This window comes from Acomys minous (genome assembly GCF_964271855.1).
Source record: "Acomys minous genome assembly, chromosome: 7".
NCBI lineage: Eukaryota > Metazoa > Chordata > Mammalia > Rodentia > Muridae > Acomys > Acomys minous.
Genome location: NC_140488.1, coordinates 71,901,394 through 71,920,349, shown reverse-complemented (window position 1 = coordinate 71,920,349; position 18,956 = coordinate 71,901,394).

The window sequence follows — 18,956 nt, the reverse complement described above, 5'->3', positions numbered from 1 at the left end:
AGGGAGCGGAGCGTGGTTAAGCACGGATTTGTCCCAGCACGCGGGAGGCAGAGGCAGGCGGATCACTGTGAATTCGAGCCCAGCCGGGTCTAGAAATTCAGTCCAGGAGAGCCAAGCTACACAGAGAAACTCTGTCTCGAAAAAATAAAATAAAATAAAAGTGGGGAAGGGAGCGGAGCGTGGTTAAGCACGCCTTTGTCCCAGCACGCGGGAGGCAGAGGCAGGCGGATCACTGTGAATTCGAGTCCAGCCGGGTCCAGAAATTCAGTCCAGGAGAGCCAAGCTACACAGAGAAACTCTGTCTCGAAAAAATAAAATAAAATAAAAGTGGGGAAGGGAGCGGAGCGTGGTTAAGCACGCCTTTGTCCCAGCACGCGGGAGGCAGAGGCAGGCGGATCACTGTGAATTCGAGTCCAGCCGGGTCCAGAAATTCAGTCCAGGAGAGCCAAGCTACACAGAGAAACTCTGTCTCGAAAAAATAAAATAAAATAAGAGTGGGGAAGGGAGCGGAGCGTGGTTAAGCAGGGATTTGTCCCAGCACGCGGGAGGCAGAGGCAGGCGGATCTCTGTGAGTTTGAGACCAGCCGGGTCCAGAAATTCAGTCCAGGAGAGCCAAGCTACACAGAGAAACTCTGTCTCGAAAAAATAAAATAAAATAAAAATGGGGAAGGGAGCGGAGTGTGGTTAAGCAGGTCTTTAATCCCAGCACTCAGGGAGGCAGAGGCAGGCGGATTTCTGTGAGTTTGAGACCAGCCTGGCCTACAAAGTGGGTCCAGGACAGTCAAGGATACACAGAGAAACTCTATTTTGAAAAATAAAAATATATATAAAAAAAATAAAAGTGGGGCCGGATGTTAATCCCAGCCCTTGGGAGGCGGAGGCAGGCGGATTGCTGTGAGTTTGAGCCCAGCCTGGTCTACAGAGTGAGTCCAGGACAACCAAGGCTACACAGAGAAATCATGTCTCAAAAAGCAAAACAACAACGACAACAACAACAAAAGTTGGGAAGTGGGGAGCCGGATATGCTGTCGGCACGCCTACAATCCCAGCACTCTGGGAGGCAGACACAGGCGGACCTCGGTGTGTTTGAGACCAGCCTTGTCTGCAAAGTGATCCAGGACAGGCAGGGCTCTGTTACACCGAGAAACTCTCTCTCGAAAAAACAAAACACAAAACAAAACAAAAAGAGAGGAAGCGGGTTGGGGAATACACGGTAGGGACAAAAGTGAATTTGCAATGTTAAAAAGTGGCGAGGAAGAACTCGGCGAGGCTCTAACTAACTTAGAGTACTTTAAACGGATGGGAAAATCTGATGGCCGGGAATTTTAATGAGGGGGTTAAGGAAGCCTCTCTTAGCCGTTAAAGCCTAAATGAAGGAATGAAGGGAATGCACCATACAGCTTTCCAGTCCCATTGTTCACTTAAAGGGGTAAAGATCCTTAACTCAGTTCCTAAAGGAAACCTCTACGGGGTCGGGGGTGGGGAGGGGCCGCGGGCCGCGGCGCAGCCTTTAATCGCAGCACTAGGGAGGCAGAGGCGGGCGGATCTTTGTGTGTTCGCGGCAGGCCTCGTCCACAGAGTGAGTCCAGGACAGCCAAGGCAACACAGAGAAATCGTGTCTCGAAAAACCAAAAACCAAAACAAAATGCTAGGCATAGTAAAGTCTTTTTTAATTCTTTAAATTACTTTTTTTGGTGTGTGTGTGTGTGTGTGTGTGTGTGTGTGTGTATGTGTGTATGTGTGTGTGTGTGTGATTTTTGTGCTCCCCCTGCCCAGCCAACCCCAGTACTAGGGATAGGTTTTTGCAAGTAGTCTACCACTAGGCTAAATACCCAGTTCCTAGAAATATGTCTAGAAGGGCATACATGAAAGTAAAGTGTAATCAATATTGGCCATTTTTTTTGTTGTTTTTTTCGAAACAGGGTTTCTCTGTGTAGCCTTGGCTGTCCTGGACTCACTTTGTAGACCAGGCTGGCCTCGAACTCACAGCGATCCTCCTGCCTCTGCCTCCCGAGTGCTGGGATTAAAGGTGTGCGCCACCACGTCCGGCTCAATATTGGCCATTTAACCTTTATCTCTTTCTGTACTGTCCTAGACATTTTACAATGTCCGTGTGTTTAATAGGTTTTAGAAAGGGGAAAGCCCTTTTCATTCCAAAAGAAAAATCAGACTGAATGTAAAACGAGAGAAAGAGTTCCTATCCCTTTATTCCTTCCACACTCCAAATACACACTTCGGCCCTTGTTTCCTCCTCCCCGCCTTCCCATCCCTTTCATATCCATGAAGCTGTTTCAGGATTTGTAGGAAATTATTCACTTCATTGCCAAACTCCAAATGCAGCCCATGATGCCATGGAGTACACACTAGAACCATCCAAAACAGACACTGGATGTTTAGTTTCTGTTCAGCCTACTTATGTTTCCCACGTGATAATGAAAGGATTTCTTTTTTGTCTTTTTTTTTCCCAGAGCTGAGGACCGAACCCAGGGCCTTGCGCTTGCTAGGCAAGCCCTCTACCACTGAGCTAAATCCCCAACCCCGAAAGGATTTCTTTAAAAAAAAAAAAAAAAACAAACCAAACAACCCTGATTAAGTGGCCTTTAGGAAAAAAATAACATTGCGTTGTGTTCATTTCAATGGTCTGTTGATCACTATTTAAGTCGATCAGTAGCTATCGTCGCAAGATTGATCCTGATCCATTACAAAGGAGAGGCATGTCCCAATGGAAGTACCAACAGAAGCTGTCATTTGTGCCTGAGACCTGAAAAGGCTGTTCAGGAGAATGTGGGAGGAACCCTGAGACCTATTGACATTCCCTAGGGTGAGAAAATGGAGGCTGAGGTACTGAAAAAAAACTGGATGGTTTTCTCCAACAAATATTTTATTTCCTTTTCTTCACAGCCCTCACACATCAGACTGTATCTGGTCCGTTTGCTCGTTTATTGATTTTATTTGTATGTTTATAATCTGTCAGCCTTCCTGCTAGCTGCCTCCCATCCCTCTGAGAGGAAACATCGTGGGAACTGAAGCTTGGCTCCACCCCCTCACAGCAGAATCTCCTGAGCTAAAATACTAACAGGCACTCAATCAATTTTTTAAAAAATGAATCAACAAGTTAGTGTGTAGTTCTTATGGCAGATTTTGGATCTTTCCTAATAGCCATGAAAACTGTTAGGTTTTTAAAAAGAAAGAGCATTATTATCTGATTCAAGTGTTTTTTTTAAAAAAACTTTTTATGGATGCTATGTGTTTTGGATTTTGATTTTTAAAAAATAATATTTATGTGAAGGGATAACATTTACATCTGCTGTGTGTTTGAAACTTCATTTTTCTCTCTAGAAATAACCCCGCTGTTTTAAGATATAATAAGTAAGTACTATCTTTAAGATACTCCAAAGGTTGTGTGAAAAAGACAGCTTCAGAATAGTTATTCAGTTCAGGCACTGCCTCCAATGTCTTTTAAGAATCTTTTGAGTAACAGTCATGGAGCACAGCCCTTGCACACCCAGAACTGGGCAGGGTGGGGGTCAGTTCGAGGCCAGCCTGGTCTACAAACTGAGTCCAGGACAGCCAAGGCTACCACAGAGAGACTCTTATCTCGAGAAACAAACAAAACAAAAAGAACCATGGCCCTCATCGATGGCACCAGCGGGTTCTTGCACATGTCGCAGCTTGCGCTGCCCACCTGTGGCCCTCCCTCAGCCTCTGTCCCTAGCAGCACGGTCTCCACTGCCCTTTTAACTCCTCCTTGCTTTGGCCAGGCTTCAGCGCGGGTAAGATCACAATGTACAGGATTACTTGCTCTGTGCGATTTGTTTGAGGGTACAGAAGGCATCAATGTGATCAAAGCAACTTGTATGTGTGTATGAAAATGTCACAGTGACAAAACAAGGAAAGGTCAAAATGGAGCCCATTAATTTGTTCAGTTAATACACTGGTAACTAAGGGAACAAGGGAAAGCTTAGAAAGTGAAACGCACGGAGCACATAAAGGCCGTAGAGGGCAGTTCAAGCCCCCAAAAGCTTTAAAAATAATACGTCGTGTGTTTGCCTCATCCTTGGCAAAGAGTGCAGTTCCTTTTACGGCTAACAGCACAATGGCCCACTTTCGCTGGGACTCTAGGCACGTGCCTGTCAAACGTCCTGTTTATACTGGCATTGTTATTGAAAGCTGTTAGATCCTTGAGAACTATTATCTCTGCCACATTCATTGTGGTGCAAATTGTTTCTCTCACTAACTCCCCTGAACCTTAATTAACTAGAGTTGTTATCCTCAGGAAAGCACATTCGAGAATAGGAAGTATTAGTGCAAATGCTTGGCATACTAGAAATAAAATGAGTTCTGGCTAATTGCACTAATATAAAAGGAGTTCAGAGTAGATTTATAGTCATCCCCCCCCCACCCTCAGCTGTTGTTGCAGCAATGCCGGGCTTTCTTTCCTCGCTGTGCTGTCTGGGAGTTTAAAAGGAAATTTGCTTTTGGTAAAGCTTTAGCATGCGCCCTGAGTTATCCAAACAGCAAAGTTCAGACTCTGGTTCACAAAGCTCAGAACACGTTTGCAACTCCAGCCAAAGCAACTAGAGTGTAACCTTTCTGTAACGAATTGAGAACAGGATCAGCGAGCGAGAGAAGCCCGAGGTGCGGGGGGGAAAAGACAGGCTTGTTATCTCTGATTAGAAACTCCTTTTAACAAATAAAATTCTCTTTTGTGGAAATTATTTTTACAGTGAAGAATAAATGTTGAAGCTGGGCATGGTGGTGCACGAACTCTGTGAGTTCGAGGCCAGCCTGCTCTACAAAGAGAGTCCAGGACAGCTGGGGCTCTGTGTAACAGAGAAACCCTATCTCTAGGGAAATAAAAATAAAAAGGATAAATGTTAAAACCTGTGAATTATCATCTCTGACATCAACGTACCAAGTGTCTCTCTGGAGACAAGATACCCAGGTCTTTGCCTCTTAGTCTTTTTTTTTTTTTTTTTTAAACAACACAGGATTTCTCTGTGTAGCCTTGGCTATCCTAGAATCACTCTGTAGACCAGGCTGGCCTCGAACTCCCAGAGACCCGCCTGCCTCTGCCTCCCGAGTGCTGGGACTAAAGGCGTGCGCCATCACGCCTGGCTAGGTCTTTGCTTCTTCAGTCTCCCAAGACAGAAAAAAAAATCAAATAAAAATAAAACAAAACTCTGAGTCCATAGGCCTCAGCTCTCCTTTTCACAGAGATCAGCAGCTGGGCCTTTTCCTTGTCCACCCACACAGTCCTTCGTGCACCCCATATGCCCAGCGGTGGGGAACCACATTCAAGAAGAAGCCACTCCTCTTGCCTCCCAAGTCTTCTCAGAGAAGGAAGTCTCCTTTTTCCCACCCCTGTGACTGGAAAATGCAAGTTTCCAAACGTCTTCCCCTCCCCCTAGGACTCCAGGGAAAAATTCCAAGGCTACTCTCAGCTCGTCGAGTCTCGACACCCCTCCCTCGCCTCAGGCAGAGACGGAAAAGACTCCGGTTTAGAATGACACACTCCAGCCCCACCCTAGAAGTCTCATTCAGAGGTTTTAATTAGGAGCCCGAGAACTTTTGGGTTTTGAATGTTATGTTTATTTATTTAAATTACTTTGAGGGTTTTGTTTTGTTTTTCCCCTGTTGGGGTCTGGCTATTGTAGACCAGACCAGTTTCCAGTCGGCAGCTGTTGAGTCTCCCGTCTCTGCTTTCCTGAATGCTGCGATTTCAGGTGGTCACCACCACGCACTCCATTTTAGGAATTTTCTGTTTAAATACTGCTCCTGACACCGACAAGGATTCTGATTAGGGGGCGTTGGGGAAATGGCTCAGCAGTTCAGAGCACTGGCTGCTCTTCTAGAGGTCCTGAGTTCATTTCCCAGCAACCACGTGGTGGCTCACAGCCATCTATAATGGGATCCGATGCCCTTTTTTGGTATGTGTCAAGACCAATCACTCATCTACATAAAAAATATTTTATTTATTTATTTATTTATTTATTTTTGGTTTTTCGAGACAGGCTTTGTCTGTGTAGTCTCAGCTGTCCTGGATTCACTTTGTAGACCAGGCTGGCCTCAAACTCACAGCGAGCCGTCTGCCTCTGCCTCCCACGTGCTGAAATTTGAATTTAAAAAATTCATCTCATACATTACATGCCTTCCCTCCTCCCAGCCCTTCTCCAATCCGCCCGGCTGCACTAGATCCCCTTCTCCTGTTTGCCTTCAGACAACAGCAGGCCTCCCAGGGATATCAACCAAACATGGCGTAACAAGACGATGCATTAAGAGTGGGCACAAACACTCATATTGAGATTGGACGAGAAGCCGGGCGGTGGTGGCGCACGCCTTTAATCCCAACACTCGGGAGGCAGAGGCAGGCGGATCGCTGTGAGTTCGAGGCCAGCCTGGTCTACAAAGTGAGTCCAGGACAGCCACGGCTACACAGAGAAACCCTGTCTCGGAAAACAAAACAAAAAAACCAAAAACCAAAACAACAACAACAAAGATTGGACGAGAACACCCAGCATGAGGAAAAGGGTCTCAAAAGCAGGCAGCAGGGTCAGAAACAGGTCACCTTCCACTCTTAGGAGTCCTACAAGAACAATGACATACACATCGAGGACCTCGCTCACACTCATGCCGGTTCAATGTTTGTCACATCAGTCTCTGTGAGCTCCAATGAGTCCTGCTCAGTTAATTCTGAGGGTCCTGTTCTGGTGTCCTGGACCTCTCTGACTCTTCCTCCCTATCTTCTGCTTGGAGTTCCTCAGGCTCCACCTAAGGTTTGGCTGTGGGTCTCTGCATCTGCTCCCATCTGGATGAAGCCTCTGTGATGACAATTGAGCTATACAGCAGAATATCATTAAGAATCATTTCATTGCTTTTTTTTTTTTTTTTTTTTTTTGTCACTTGTTTGGGTCTCGGGTTGTCCTGCCTCGTGTTCCCGGCCGTACAGGCAGCGTGAGGCGTGGGCTCCCTCTTGTGGCCTGATCTTGAAGTTCGACCATTCGCTGCTTGGCCACTCCCACAAGTTCTGCAACATTATTAATTACCAGCACATCTTACTGGACAGGCAGGAGGAGTTGTAGGTCAAAGATTTGGTGGCTGGGTTGCTGTCCCAATCCCACTGTTAGGAGCCTTTACTGGTTATAGAAGGTGGCTAGTTAGGGCTCCTTATATCCCATTACTAGGAGTCTTTCATAGGGTCACCCTCAAAGATTCCAGGGAATTTCCGCCGCACTAAGTTTCTATATTGTCCCTCAAGTGTCCCTCAATTCCAGCTTTCTCTCCCAGTACTCTCTTCTTCTGTCCCCCTACCCCCACCCGATTCCCTTCTGTTCCCATGCTCACCTGCCCCAGTCCACCCGCAAAATCTCTTCTATTTCCCCTTCCCAGGGAGACCCATGTGGCCCCTCTTGAGCCCTTCTTGTTACTTAGCCTCTCTGGGTCTGTGCATTGTAGCTGATTATCTTTTACTTAACAGCTTATGCCCACTTATAAGTGCGTGCACACCATGCGTGTCTCTCTGGGTCTGGATTACCTAACACAGGATAACATTTTCTAGTTCCATTCATTTGCCTGCAAATTTCATGATATTATTGCTTTTGACAGCTGAGCAATACTCCATTATGTAAGTGACCATATATTATTTTAAAAAAAATAATCTATTCAGATTACATCCTGATTGTTATCCCCTCACTTGTATCTTCCCGTTCCCCCTTCCTCTTCTGCCCTATTCCCCTCATTCCCCTCCCCTAGACCTCTGACAGAAGGGGACCTCCTCCGCCACCATAAGGTCACAGCCTATCAGGTCTCATCTGGATGTTTTCTTTATCTATTCTTTTGTTGAGGGACATTTAGGTTGCTTCCGGTTTCTAGCTATTATGATTAGAGCTTCAATGAACATAGTTGAGCAAGTGTCTTCGTGATATGCTGGAGCATCTTTTGGGTATATGCCTAGAAGGGTATAGCCGGGTCTTGATCTTGAGGGTAGATCTATTCCCAGTTTTCTGAGGGAACCTCCATATTAATTTCCATGGTGGATGTATAGGTTTGTACTCCCATCAGCAATGGAAGAGTGTTCCCCTTGTTCCACATCCTTGCCAACATATGCTGTGACTTGGGTTTTTGATCATAACCATTCTGATTGATGTTAAGATAGAACCTCAGTCATTTTGATTTGCATGTCCCTGATGACTAAGGATGTTGAACATTTCGTTAAAGGTTTCTCAGCTATTTGAGTTTCTTTTGTTGAGTATTGTCTGTTTATCTGTATCCCATTTTTTTTCGAGACGGGGTTTCTCTGTGTTAGCCTTGGCCGTCCTGGACTCACTTTGTAGACCAGGCTGGCCTCGAACTCACAGAGATCTGCCAGCCTCTGCCTCCCGAGTGATGGGATTAAAGGCGTGCGCCACCACACCCGACTTTGTATCCCATTTTTAAATTGGATTATTTGGTTTGCTGATGTCTAGTTGTCTGAGTTCTTTATATAATTTGGATACTATCCTTCTGTTGGATAGGGAGTTGGTGAAAATCTTTTCCCATTCTGTAGGCTGCCATCTTGTCCTATTGATGGAGCTCTTTGCTTTACAGAAGCTTTTCAGTTTCATGAGGCCCCACTTATTGATTGTTGATTGTGCCTGAACTGTTCGTGCTCTGTTCAGGAAGTTGTCTCCTGTGCCAATGCGTTCAAGGCTATTGCCTCACTTTCTCTTCTCTCAGGTTCAGTGTATCTGGTTTTTTGTTGAGGTCTTTGATCCATTTGGACTTGAGTTTTATGCAGGGTGATAGGTATGGATCAATTTGCATTTTCTATGTTCATCCATCCAGTTAGACCAGCATAATTTGTTCAGGATGCTTTTTCCCCGTTGTGTAATCTTGTGTCCACAGGGGTTACTTCTGATTCTATGCATTCATCAATGTGTCTTTTTTTTTTTTGTTAATACCATGAAGTTTTTATTACTATAGCTCTTAGTACAGCTTGAAATCAGGGAGGGTGGGTAGTACCTCTGGAAGTATTTTGTTTTCAATTGTACAGCATTGTTTTAACTAGCCTATGATTTTTGTTTTGTTTTGTTTTGTTTTTTTCATCTGAGGTTGAACATTGTCTTTGCAAAGTCTGTAAAGAATTGTGTTAGACTATTGATGGCGATTGTGTTGAATCTGTATTTTGCTTTTGGTACTATAGTCATTTTTAGTACGTTAATCTTACTGATCCATGGAACATGGGAGATCTATCCATCTTCTGATATTTTCTTTAAATTCCTTTTTCAAAGACCTGAAGTTTTTGTCATATAAGTCTTTCATTTACTTGGTTAGAGTTTCCCCAAGATATTTTATATTATTTGTGGCTATTGAGAAGAATATTGTTTCCCTGATTTCTTTCTCAGCCTGTTATTTTAGTTGTGGTGTTTGCATTTTCATCGATCTCTTCTGGATAGCTGTTCTTAAATTTATCATTACCACCACCACCACCACCACCATCATCATTATTATCACTATCATTATGTTTTTGAGACAAGGTTTCTCTGTGTAGCATGCCTGGTTATACTGGAATTCACTCTGTAGACCAGGCTGGCCTGGAACTCAAAGATCTGCCTGCCTCTGCTTCCTGAGTGCTGGGATTAAAGGTGTGTGCCACCAGGCTTGGCCAGTTCTGAAATTATTTATTCCTTGTATCCACTTGGTGTGACTAATCTCTTCAGATTGAAATATTCCTTCTAATATTCTCTGTTGAGCTGGATTAGTGACTACAAATTCCTTAAATGTGGGTCTGGAGAGATGGCTCAGAGTTTAGGAGCACTGGCTGCTGTTCCAGAGGTCCTGAGTTCAATTCCCTAAAACGACATGGTGGCTCATAAGCATCTATGATGAGATCTGGTGCCCTCTTCTGGCATGCAGGCAGAACATTGTATACATAATAAATAAATACATAAATAAATCTTTTAAAAATTCTTAAATGTGTTTTTGTCATGAAATATGTTAATTCTTCAGTTATAACTGATAGTTTTGATGGGCTTAATAGTCTGGGGTGACATCTGTGGTCTTTCAGATAGTTTTTCTGGGTATAGTAGTCGGGGATGGCATCTGTGATCTTTCATAACTTGTTGAACATCACTCCAGGCTCTGATAGCTTTCAAAGTCTCCATTGTAAAAAAGAAAAAAACAGGTGTCAGAGACAGGCAGTGGGTGTACACGCCTGTAATCCCAGCACTCAGGGAGGCAGAGACAGGTGGATCTCTGTGCATTCAAGGTCAGCTTGGTCTACAAAGAGAGTGCAGGATAGCTGAGGCTACACAGGAAAAACTCTGTCTTGAAAAATCAAACCAAACCAAACAACCAAACAACAACAAAAACCCCAACAAGTAAAAACAAACAAACAAACAAACAGGCATTGGGCTGGAGAGATGGCTCAGAGGTTAAAATCACTGGCTCCTCTTCCAAAGGTCCTGAGTTCAATTCCCAGCAACCACATGGTGGCTCATAACAGTCTGTAATGAGATCTGGTGCCCTCTTCCAGTGTGCATGTATACATGGAGGCAGAACATTGTACACATAATAAATAAATAAATCTTAAAAAAAAAACCAGGTGTCAGCTGGGAAGTAGTGGTGCCCACCTTTAATCAGAACACTTGGGAGACAAAGGCAGGTGGATCTCTGAATCTGAGGCCAGCCTGGTCTACAGAGCAAATTCCAGGACAGCCAGGGCTACACAGAGAAACACTACCTTAGAAAAGGAAAGAACAGGTACTATTCTAACAGGTCTGTATTTATATGTGACTTAATATTTTTCCACCTGCAGCTTTCAGTGTCTTTTGCTCTTTACATTTAGTATTTCGATTATTTATCAAACACTATTTCTGGGCCTGTCTATTTGTTGTTCCATATGCCTCTTGTACTTTGATAGGCATCTGTTTTTTAGATATGGGAAATTTTCTATGATTTTGTTGAAAATATTCTCTGTTCCTTTGACCTGGTTTTTTTTTCTCCTTATATACCTTGTATTCATAAAGTTTTGTCTTTTCATGGTGTCACAGATTTTTGTTATTGGGTACGTATGTATGTATGTATATATATATATATGGATTTAACATTTCCTTTGACGTAGTTATCTGTTTCTTTTTTGTCTTCACAGCCTGGTATTTTCTCAATCCAGCCTATTGATGAGGCTTTCCTTTGATCTTGTTGTTTGACTCCTCAAGTTTATATCTCTCTATATATCTATGTATCTATTTATCTGCTTTTATATTTATTGAGATAGGGTCTCCTGGAATTCACTACGTAGATCACACTGGCCTGAAGCTCACAGAGATCCTCCTGCCTCTGTCTCCCAAGTACAGAGATTAAAGGCATACATCACCAGGCCTAGAACTGTCAAAGTTTTTATCTTTTATTTTTTATTTCATTTTAGTTTTTTCCTCTTTCCTTTCTTTCTTTCTTTCTTTCTTTTTTTTTTAAGATTTATTTATTTGGAGCTGGAGAGATGGCTCAGAGGTTAAGAGCATTGATTCATCTTCTAGAGGTCCTGAGCTCAATTCCTAGATTTATTTATTTATTTATTTATTTATTTATTTATTTATTTAATGTATGAGGGCTCCGTCTGCATGTGCCCCTCCATGTCAGAAGAGGACATCAGATCCCAGCACAGATGGCTGTGAGCCACCATGTGGTTGCTGGGAATTGAGCCCAGGACCTCTGGAAGAGCAGATAGTGCTCTTAACTGCTGAGCCATCTCTTTAGCACTGGCTGTTTTCTTCAAAGAGTATCTTATTACATTCTATTTACATATCTTGAATTGTATTTATTCACTATTTCATTCATATGTGTTTTCCCCATCTTTACTTAGACATTTATTCATGTCCCCTTTAAGCTCTTTAACTATGCTCACCGTTGCTATCTTGAAATCTTTGTCTTTGCATCAGGTAAGAGCTTGTACTTGGGGATATTGCAACATGGGTGCTGGTTCCTGGAGGAGGCATATTATCTTAGCTGTTCATTGTGATAAGAAATCATGATCAAGGGGCTGGAGAGATGGCTCAGTGGTTAAGAGCACTGACTGCTCTTCTATGGGGTCCTGAGTTCAATTCCCAGCAACCACATGGTGGCTCACAACCATCTATAATGTGATATAATGTGCACTGTATACATAATAAAGAAATAAAATAAAATAAAATAAAAGAAATCATGATCAAGACAACCTATAAAAGAAATTCCTTTTTTTTTTTTTTGAGACAGGGTCTCCTTGTGTTAGCCTTGGCTGTCCTGGACTTGGCTTTGTAGACCAGGCTGGCCTTGAACTCACAGTGATCTGCCTGCATCAGAAATTCTTCAATTAAGGGGCTTGCTTACGGTTTAAGAGTGTTAGTCTATGCCCATCATGGCAGGGAGCAGAGAGAGCATGGCAGTAAACAGGCAAGCATGACTCTGGAGAAGCAGCTGACATCTAATCCACAAGCACAAGGTAGAGAGACATGTGGGGAGGAAGCAGGAGAGAAAGCTCATTAAGAATGGCATAGGCTTTTGTTTGTTTGTTTTTGTTGTTTTTTTGTTTTGTTTTTCTTTTTTGAGACAGGGGTTCTCTGTGTTACAGCTCTGGCTGTCCTGGACTCACGCTGTAGACGAGGCTGGCCTTGTACTCACAGAGAGATCTGCCTGCCTCTGCCTCTGCTTCCCAATTGCTGGGATTAAAGGTGTGCACCACCACTACTCTGCAAGCATGGGATTTTTACATTTGAAAGCCCACCCCAAGTAATGAACCTACTCCAATAAGGCCATGCCTCCTAGTCCTTCCCAAACCATTCCACCAATTAGAACCAAGCACTCAGATATATGAGCTTATGGGGCTCGTTTTCATTCAAGCCACCACATGCATGGAGTGTGTGTATGTATGTTTATAAGACCTAGGCATCTGGAGTTGGACATTTATGCTATTTCTTTGTATGAATATCTACCCAGCCTTGTGTTGGGTTGCTGTTTACATTTGTATTTGTCATTACTCCCAACTTTTTAGACTGTGTACCAGCTTACTGATGCTTGGTTTTAAGTCTTGGGCTCTTTTTGCGGTTATGGGTTCAGTCTCCAAGAGGTCCCAGGTAGAGTGCCTGGTATTTCAGCAGGTGGGTGGGGAGGACACTGCTTTTAGGTATCTCCAGCTGAGGTTCCGAGTCAGGCTCCACATGTCACAGGAGCCATACGTATGATGGATACTTCAGAGTTAGGCAGAACGGCGGGCTGCCTCTGGGAGTTCCTTCCTATACTTCAGATTCAGACTCAGATGTCGTGCTCTAAGAGGTCCCAGCAAAGTGTGAGGGGTCGGGGAGCTGGCGTCCATGGGGAAGGAATATACCTGCTCTGTGAGTTCCTACTTAAAGTCATTGAATGGACTCTGGTTGAGGCTTCAACAGTCCCAGATCTGTGAGGTGGATGGGGTTGCCTGAGGGAGGAGGGGATGAAGGAGGCACTGGCACTGGAAATCTCTAACTAGTTCTGGGTCCAGCTCCACAAAACTAGGGTCCAACACTAGATGGGATGTTTGACAGTCTGGTGAGTTAGTGAACTGAGAATTCTCCTATGAAGCTCCGGTTCAGATTTTGCATTTGGACCTCAAGCTCTCCCATATCAGGAAGGCAGGTGGATGTGATGGCTGACAGGTGAGCAAGTGGAGGAGGATCACACTGGCTCTGAGTGTCTCTCTCTAGGGCTCTGGGTCAGGATCCAAATGTGCTCTGAGTCCTAAGGATGGATGGAGTGTCTAACAGTCTGGCAGCTCAGTGAGTTGGTTGAGTGAGTGAGAAAAAGAAATTTTTAAAAATGATATGTACAGTACAGTCATAATTTGTTTTAGTTCTGTATGTTTTAAAATTTACTTATTTATTTATTTAACACATATGAGTAGTTTGTCTCCATATATGTCTATATATGCTTGGTCAGAAGAAGGTGTGGTCGTGAGCCACTATGCAGGTGCTAGGAATTGAACCCGAGTCCTCTGGAAGAACAGTCAGTACTCTTTCCTGCCCCTATTTGTTTGGTTTTGAGACAGACCCTCCCTATGTAGCCCTGGCTGACATAGAACTCAGACACGTGGCTCTTCTCCAGCTCACACAGATCTGTCTGCTCTGTCTTTTAAATGCTGCAGGGAGTAAACACGTTATGCTACCTGGTTTATTTGGTTTTGGGATAGGGCGTCCTGTAGCCACTGTTGGCTCAAGCTCCTTATGTAGAGCTGAGGATAGGCTTGAAGTCCTAACTTCCTACCTCTGGTTCCCGAGTGCTTGGATTACAGATGTGCACTGCCCTGCTGGTATCCAACTGTTTAAGATAGATTTTTCAAAGCATCAGGATATATCTTTATGTCTTCAGGATATACCTTTAAATGCTAATATATATTTCTGGCCACTGGTGCTACAGGTGATTAGTTTTGAAAGTTTTTGCAAGAAATATGCATCACTTTTGCACTTGGCTGGGAAAAATGTTACAAAAGAGACACTGTTATCTCTAGAGTAATCAATTTTTGCTCGTCATTCTATGCATCACAAATTGTCCATTAGAGTGTAACTATCATGTGGGCAGAAATTAGTTTTTTTTTTTTTAAATTTCCCCTGGTACTTCCTGCCTCACAGTGTTCTGCATTCAATAAATGTTGACTAAGTCCTTGCGTGCATATGCATACATATAAGCCTATGTACCTATGTGGGCATGCATATTTAAATATGCCACCCTCTTTCTCCTCAGTAATGAGAAAAAAGTAAAAGGCAGCTGTTTAAAAAGAACTAACAGGCCTTTTGCCATATGTCAGAAAAGGAACAGTGCTTTCTACCAGCCAAGGCTGAGGGTACAGAGTGGCCGGTAATGAATTCAGGTAACCACAATCAAATTTGTCCATTTCTGCCCACACAATTATTTTCTTGTATTGCTTTTGGTGAGATTAGGTCCAGTTCTCCTACAGTTCTAACTAGCCTGCCTGGGCACTTTATTGCAGACGTTGAAATGAAAAGCTATGCACCACAGCAAGTGGTAAATGGGCTGTCTGTACTCACTCAGGGCTACTTGTTGCAGCCAGTGTTTAATCAGCTGCCATGACAAGGACCTTGCCCTGTCACGAGGCACGCAAGCCAGACAGGTTCATAGGTCTGCAGTCACATCTCATTTGCTGCATCTTCAGAAGCCCATGCTCTGCATCAAAACTGAGATAAGAGTACAAAGTTTGTACTTTGGGTTATCAGCAGGTGCCCGAGGGAGAATGAGTGTTCAAATCCCTCCAACCACTAAATTATTCAAAAGCCCTTGAACAGGCTCTTCAGAATCAGACAGCACGGCTGAAGGATTTACACATTTGATATCAGAAATAGGAGGGCAGGATAAAGACCCAATCTGAGCTCTTGATGATTTGATTTTTTAAAAAACTAGTTACTGCTGTGCAAAGGAAGGCACGGGACATGGCAGACATCTTAAAGGCAGATTATGGCTTATCCCTAATTACGGCTGCTGCAGACCTAAGGAGCTAGGTTGGAGCCTGATCATGCCTCTGGCTTTCCCTCAGAGACCCAGCAGGCAACAGGGTAGGGTTTCTTTTGCTTCCTCCAAGCTGCTGATGGGGAATTATTGATTCTGAAATCTCCTGGAGGACATTTTTACACAGTAAAGTGGGGCGTTTAGAAATCTGAGGAGATCGACCAACTGTGAATTTATACTACCTCATTATGTTAACCCATTGGAAGCTGTGTCTGGGGACACACTAGTGCCACTGTCTTCTTACATATTTATTGGGCTGTCAAGGTATAAAATGCCACTATTAAACTCAGAAGCGCCATGCAGCGGACCATGGCTTAAAATTCCCTCTGCTAATTACACCAGAGTCCTGGCAGCAGCACCCCCACACTCAGCAAACCCTGAAGAGCAGGGAGCACTGCTGTGGCCTTAGGAGACTCTGCTTGACTCGTCTACTGTTTTCGAATTAACCAGGAATTTTCATTTGTAAATCATTCAAAGCCTAACCTTCGTTAAGCCCCTCAAGCATGGAAGATGTCACCTTAGCGGTGTGGTCCTCAAAATATCCTTTACTTTATGTTTGGGGGGAAGGTGCAAGAGGTACTCTTGGGATGAAGAAAGAGTAGCAGAAAAGTCTAGGATTTATAAGAAATACATTCACTTTAAAACATTTCCTGATCGAAAAAGTCGATGACACAATGTGCTTATTTTCCCTATACTGTGGGCAAAGGGTATACCCGTAGACTATACTCACCACTTAGACTCCGCTGACTTCTTTCTCCATTTTTCCTTTGCATAGCAAGCACGAAGTACATATTTATTTATTAGAGGAAGAAGCTGAATCTAAGATGACGGTGTTTTTCTAGCGCCCGTGTAGCAGTTTGAATGAGAATGGCTCCTGTAAGTTCTATATGGCAACACTGGGTCCCAAATTGATAGAACTGCTTTGGGAAGGATTAGAAAGTGTGGCCTTGTTGGAGAAGATGTGCCACTGAAGATGAGCTTTGAGGTTTCAAAAGCCCTTGCCAGTTCCAGTCTCTCTCTGTCTCTGTCTCTGTCTCTGTCTCTGTCTCTGTCTCTGTGTCTCTGTGTCTGTCTCTCTTTGTGTCTGTCTCTCTGTGTCTGTCACTGTCTGTCTCTGTCTCTCTGTCTCCCTCCCTCCCTCCATCCGTCCCTCCCTCCCCCCTCCCCCTCTGCCTCAGGCTTGTGAATCAGGATGTGAGCTCTTAGCTACTGCTCCAGCAGCATGCCTGCCTTCCCGCTGGCACATTCCTAGCCATGATGTTCCTGATCACTAACTTTCTAGAACTGAAAACAACCCCCCAATTAAATGCTTTTTTTTATACTTTGCTTTGGTCAGGATGTCTCTTCACAGTAAAAGAACAGTAACTAACACAGCCTGATAGGGTTAAACTGAGTATCAGTGAAACTTGCAAATGTATCTTCAAATGCATGGCCAGCTGCAGAGAGTGTATCCTGAACTGACCACGGACCTATCCAAGTCCCTTATCATGGAAATTATTGTTTGTACCTGTTAATAAAAGGGACAAATTATTCACGAAGGAAGGAATTTTATTTTATCTCCTGATCTAAATAAAACCTCAGACTAAAACATATTACTATACTACTTTATTTATTTATTTTTTTGAGACAGGATTTCTTTGTGTAGCCTTGGCTGTCCTGGGCTCACTTTGTAGACCAGGCTGGCCTCAAACTCACATCGATCCGCCTGCCTCTGCCTCCCAAGTGCTGGGACTAAAGGCATCCGCCACCATGTCTAGCTAAATATATTACATTAAAAAATAAAAATTATTTTCTGTGTGTGCCTGTGCATGCATGTGCATGTGTGCATGCATGTGTGTGCGTGTGTGTGTATGCGTGTGCATGCACATGTATAGGTCAGAAGACAACTCTCTCTTTCCACTTAGTGTTCTGGGGATTGAACTCATAGGTCTCAGGTTTGCAAAACAAGTATTTGTATCTGTTGAGCCATTTTTGTTTGTTTTTCCTTTTTATTTTTTTCAAGACAAGGTTTCTCTGTGTAGCCCTGGCTGTCCTGGACTCGCTTATGAGCTTAATGACAATGGAGCTTAAGAGATGGAGATGACAATATGAAACACAGATATAGGTTGACCTGGGAAATTCACAATGTTTTCTGCTCTTCTTTCATTTTTTTTTAACTTTTCAAAGTTATATTTACTCCTTTTATTTTATGTATGTTCTGCCTGCATGTATGTACGGGCACTACATGAGTGCCTGGTGCCTGAGGAGGTCACGAGAGGGCATTGATCTCCTCCTGGAACTGGATTTATGGATGGTTAGGAATCATGATATGGGTGCTGGGAACTGAACCCAGGTCCTCTATAAAGGCAGCAACTGCTCTTATCCACTGAGCCATCTCTCCAGCCCCTTGTTTTCTGCTCTTTTTCTTTTTGGTTGTTTTGAGACAGGGTTTCTCTGTGTAGCCTTGGCTGTCCTGGACTCACTTTGTAGACCAGGCTGGCCTTGAACTCACAGAGATCAGTCTGCCTCTGCCTCTCAAACTCTGGGATTAAAGGCGTGCACCCCCCCCACCCCCACCCCCCCCACCCCCCCCCACCAACCAGCTTCTTCCATCTGGCCCGCTTTTTCTCTCTGCCATGATATATGCAGCTACTTTCTGACATCTGCTGGTGAGAAACTGCACTGCAGCGAGCATGCCTGTGTTTGAACCTATAGGAGGAAGTTTTTCTTTCTAAACATTTTGAGTGTCACTTTGTACCTCAAAAGGTCCAAAAAAACCAAACTCAGCATCCCCCTGCACGCCCTCCTCAAGCGCCAACATCTGCCACTCCGTCGGGCTGAGAGTTTCCTCCATATTAGCTGAACTAGGTGCTTCTGGTTAGCTCTCTGGAACGATGGCTGCCATCTTCCTTCCTACCTGCAGGAGAGTTCAAGAGGCCCATCTCCCCTAGGACTTAGCATGTCCCTGCTTCCTTAATTGTTGTTAGTTTAATAGGTACAAAGTGATATTTTATAGCATTGTGCTGCCTGGTTTTCTTTCTTGTTTGTTTCTGAGCCAGGATCTCTTTTAGCCTGAGCTGGCTTTAAATTTTCCATGTAGCCAAGGCAGCCTCAAATCCCTGACTCGCCTGCCTTTTTCATCTCCCAGGTCCAGCATCTAGCACTGCTGTTTCTCCCCCAATTATTTTATTTTTTATTGTGTGTTTATGGTGTGTGTGTGTGTGTGTGTGTGTGTGTGACAGTATCCTCTGTCTTCTTATGTAGCCAGGCTGGCTTTAAACTCTTTTTTTTTTTAAAGGCAGAGAATATTTTATTTAAAACCCATTAGTGAAATGAATAGCTTGGATCTATGGCAAATCATTCATATTTAAAGTAGAAGTCAGTAACTGTATGAAGCACACATTGCCACATACCAATGAACTGATCAGACCACAACTTTCTATGTTGGAACAGAATAAACCTCCCTGTAAACG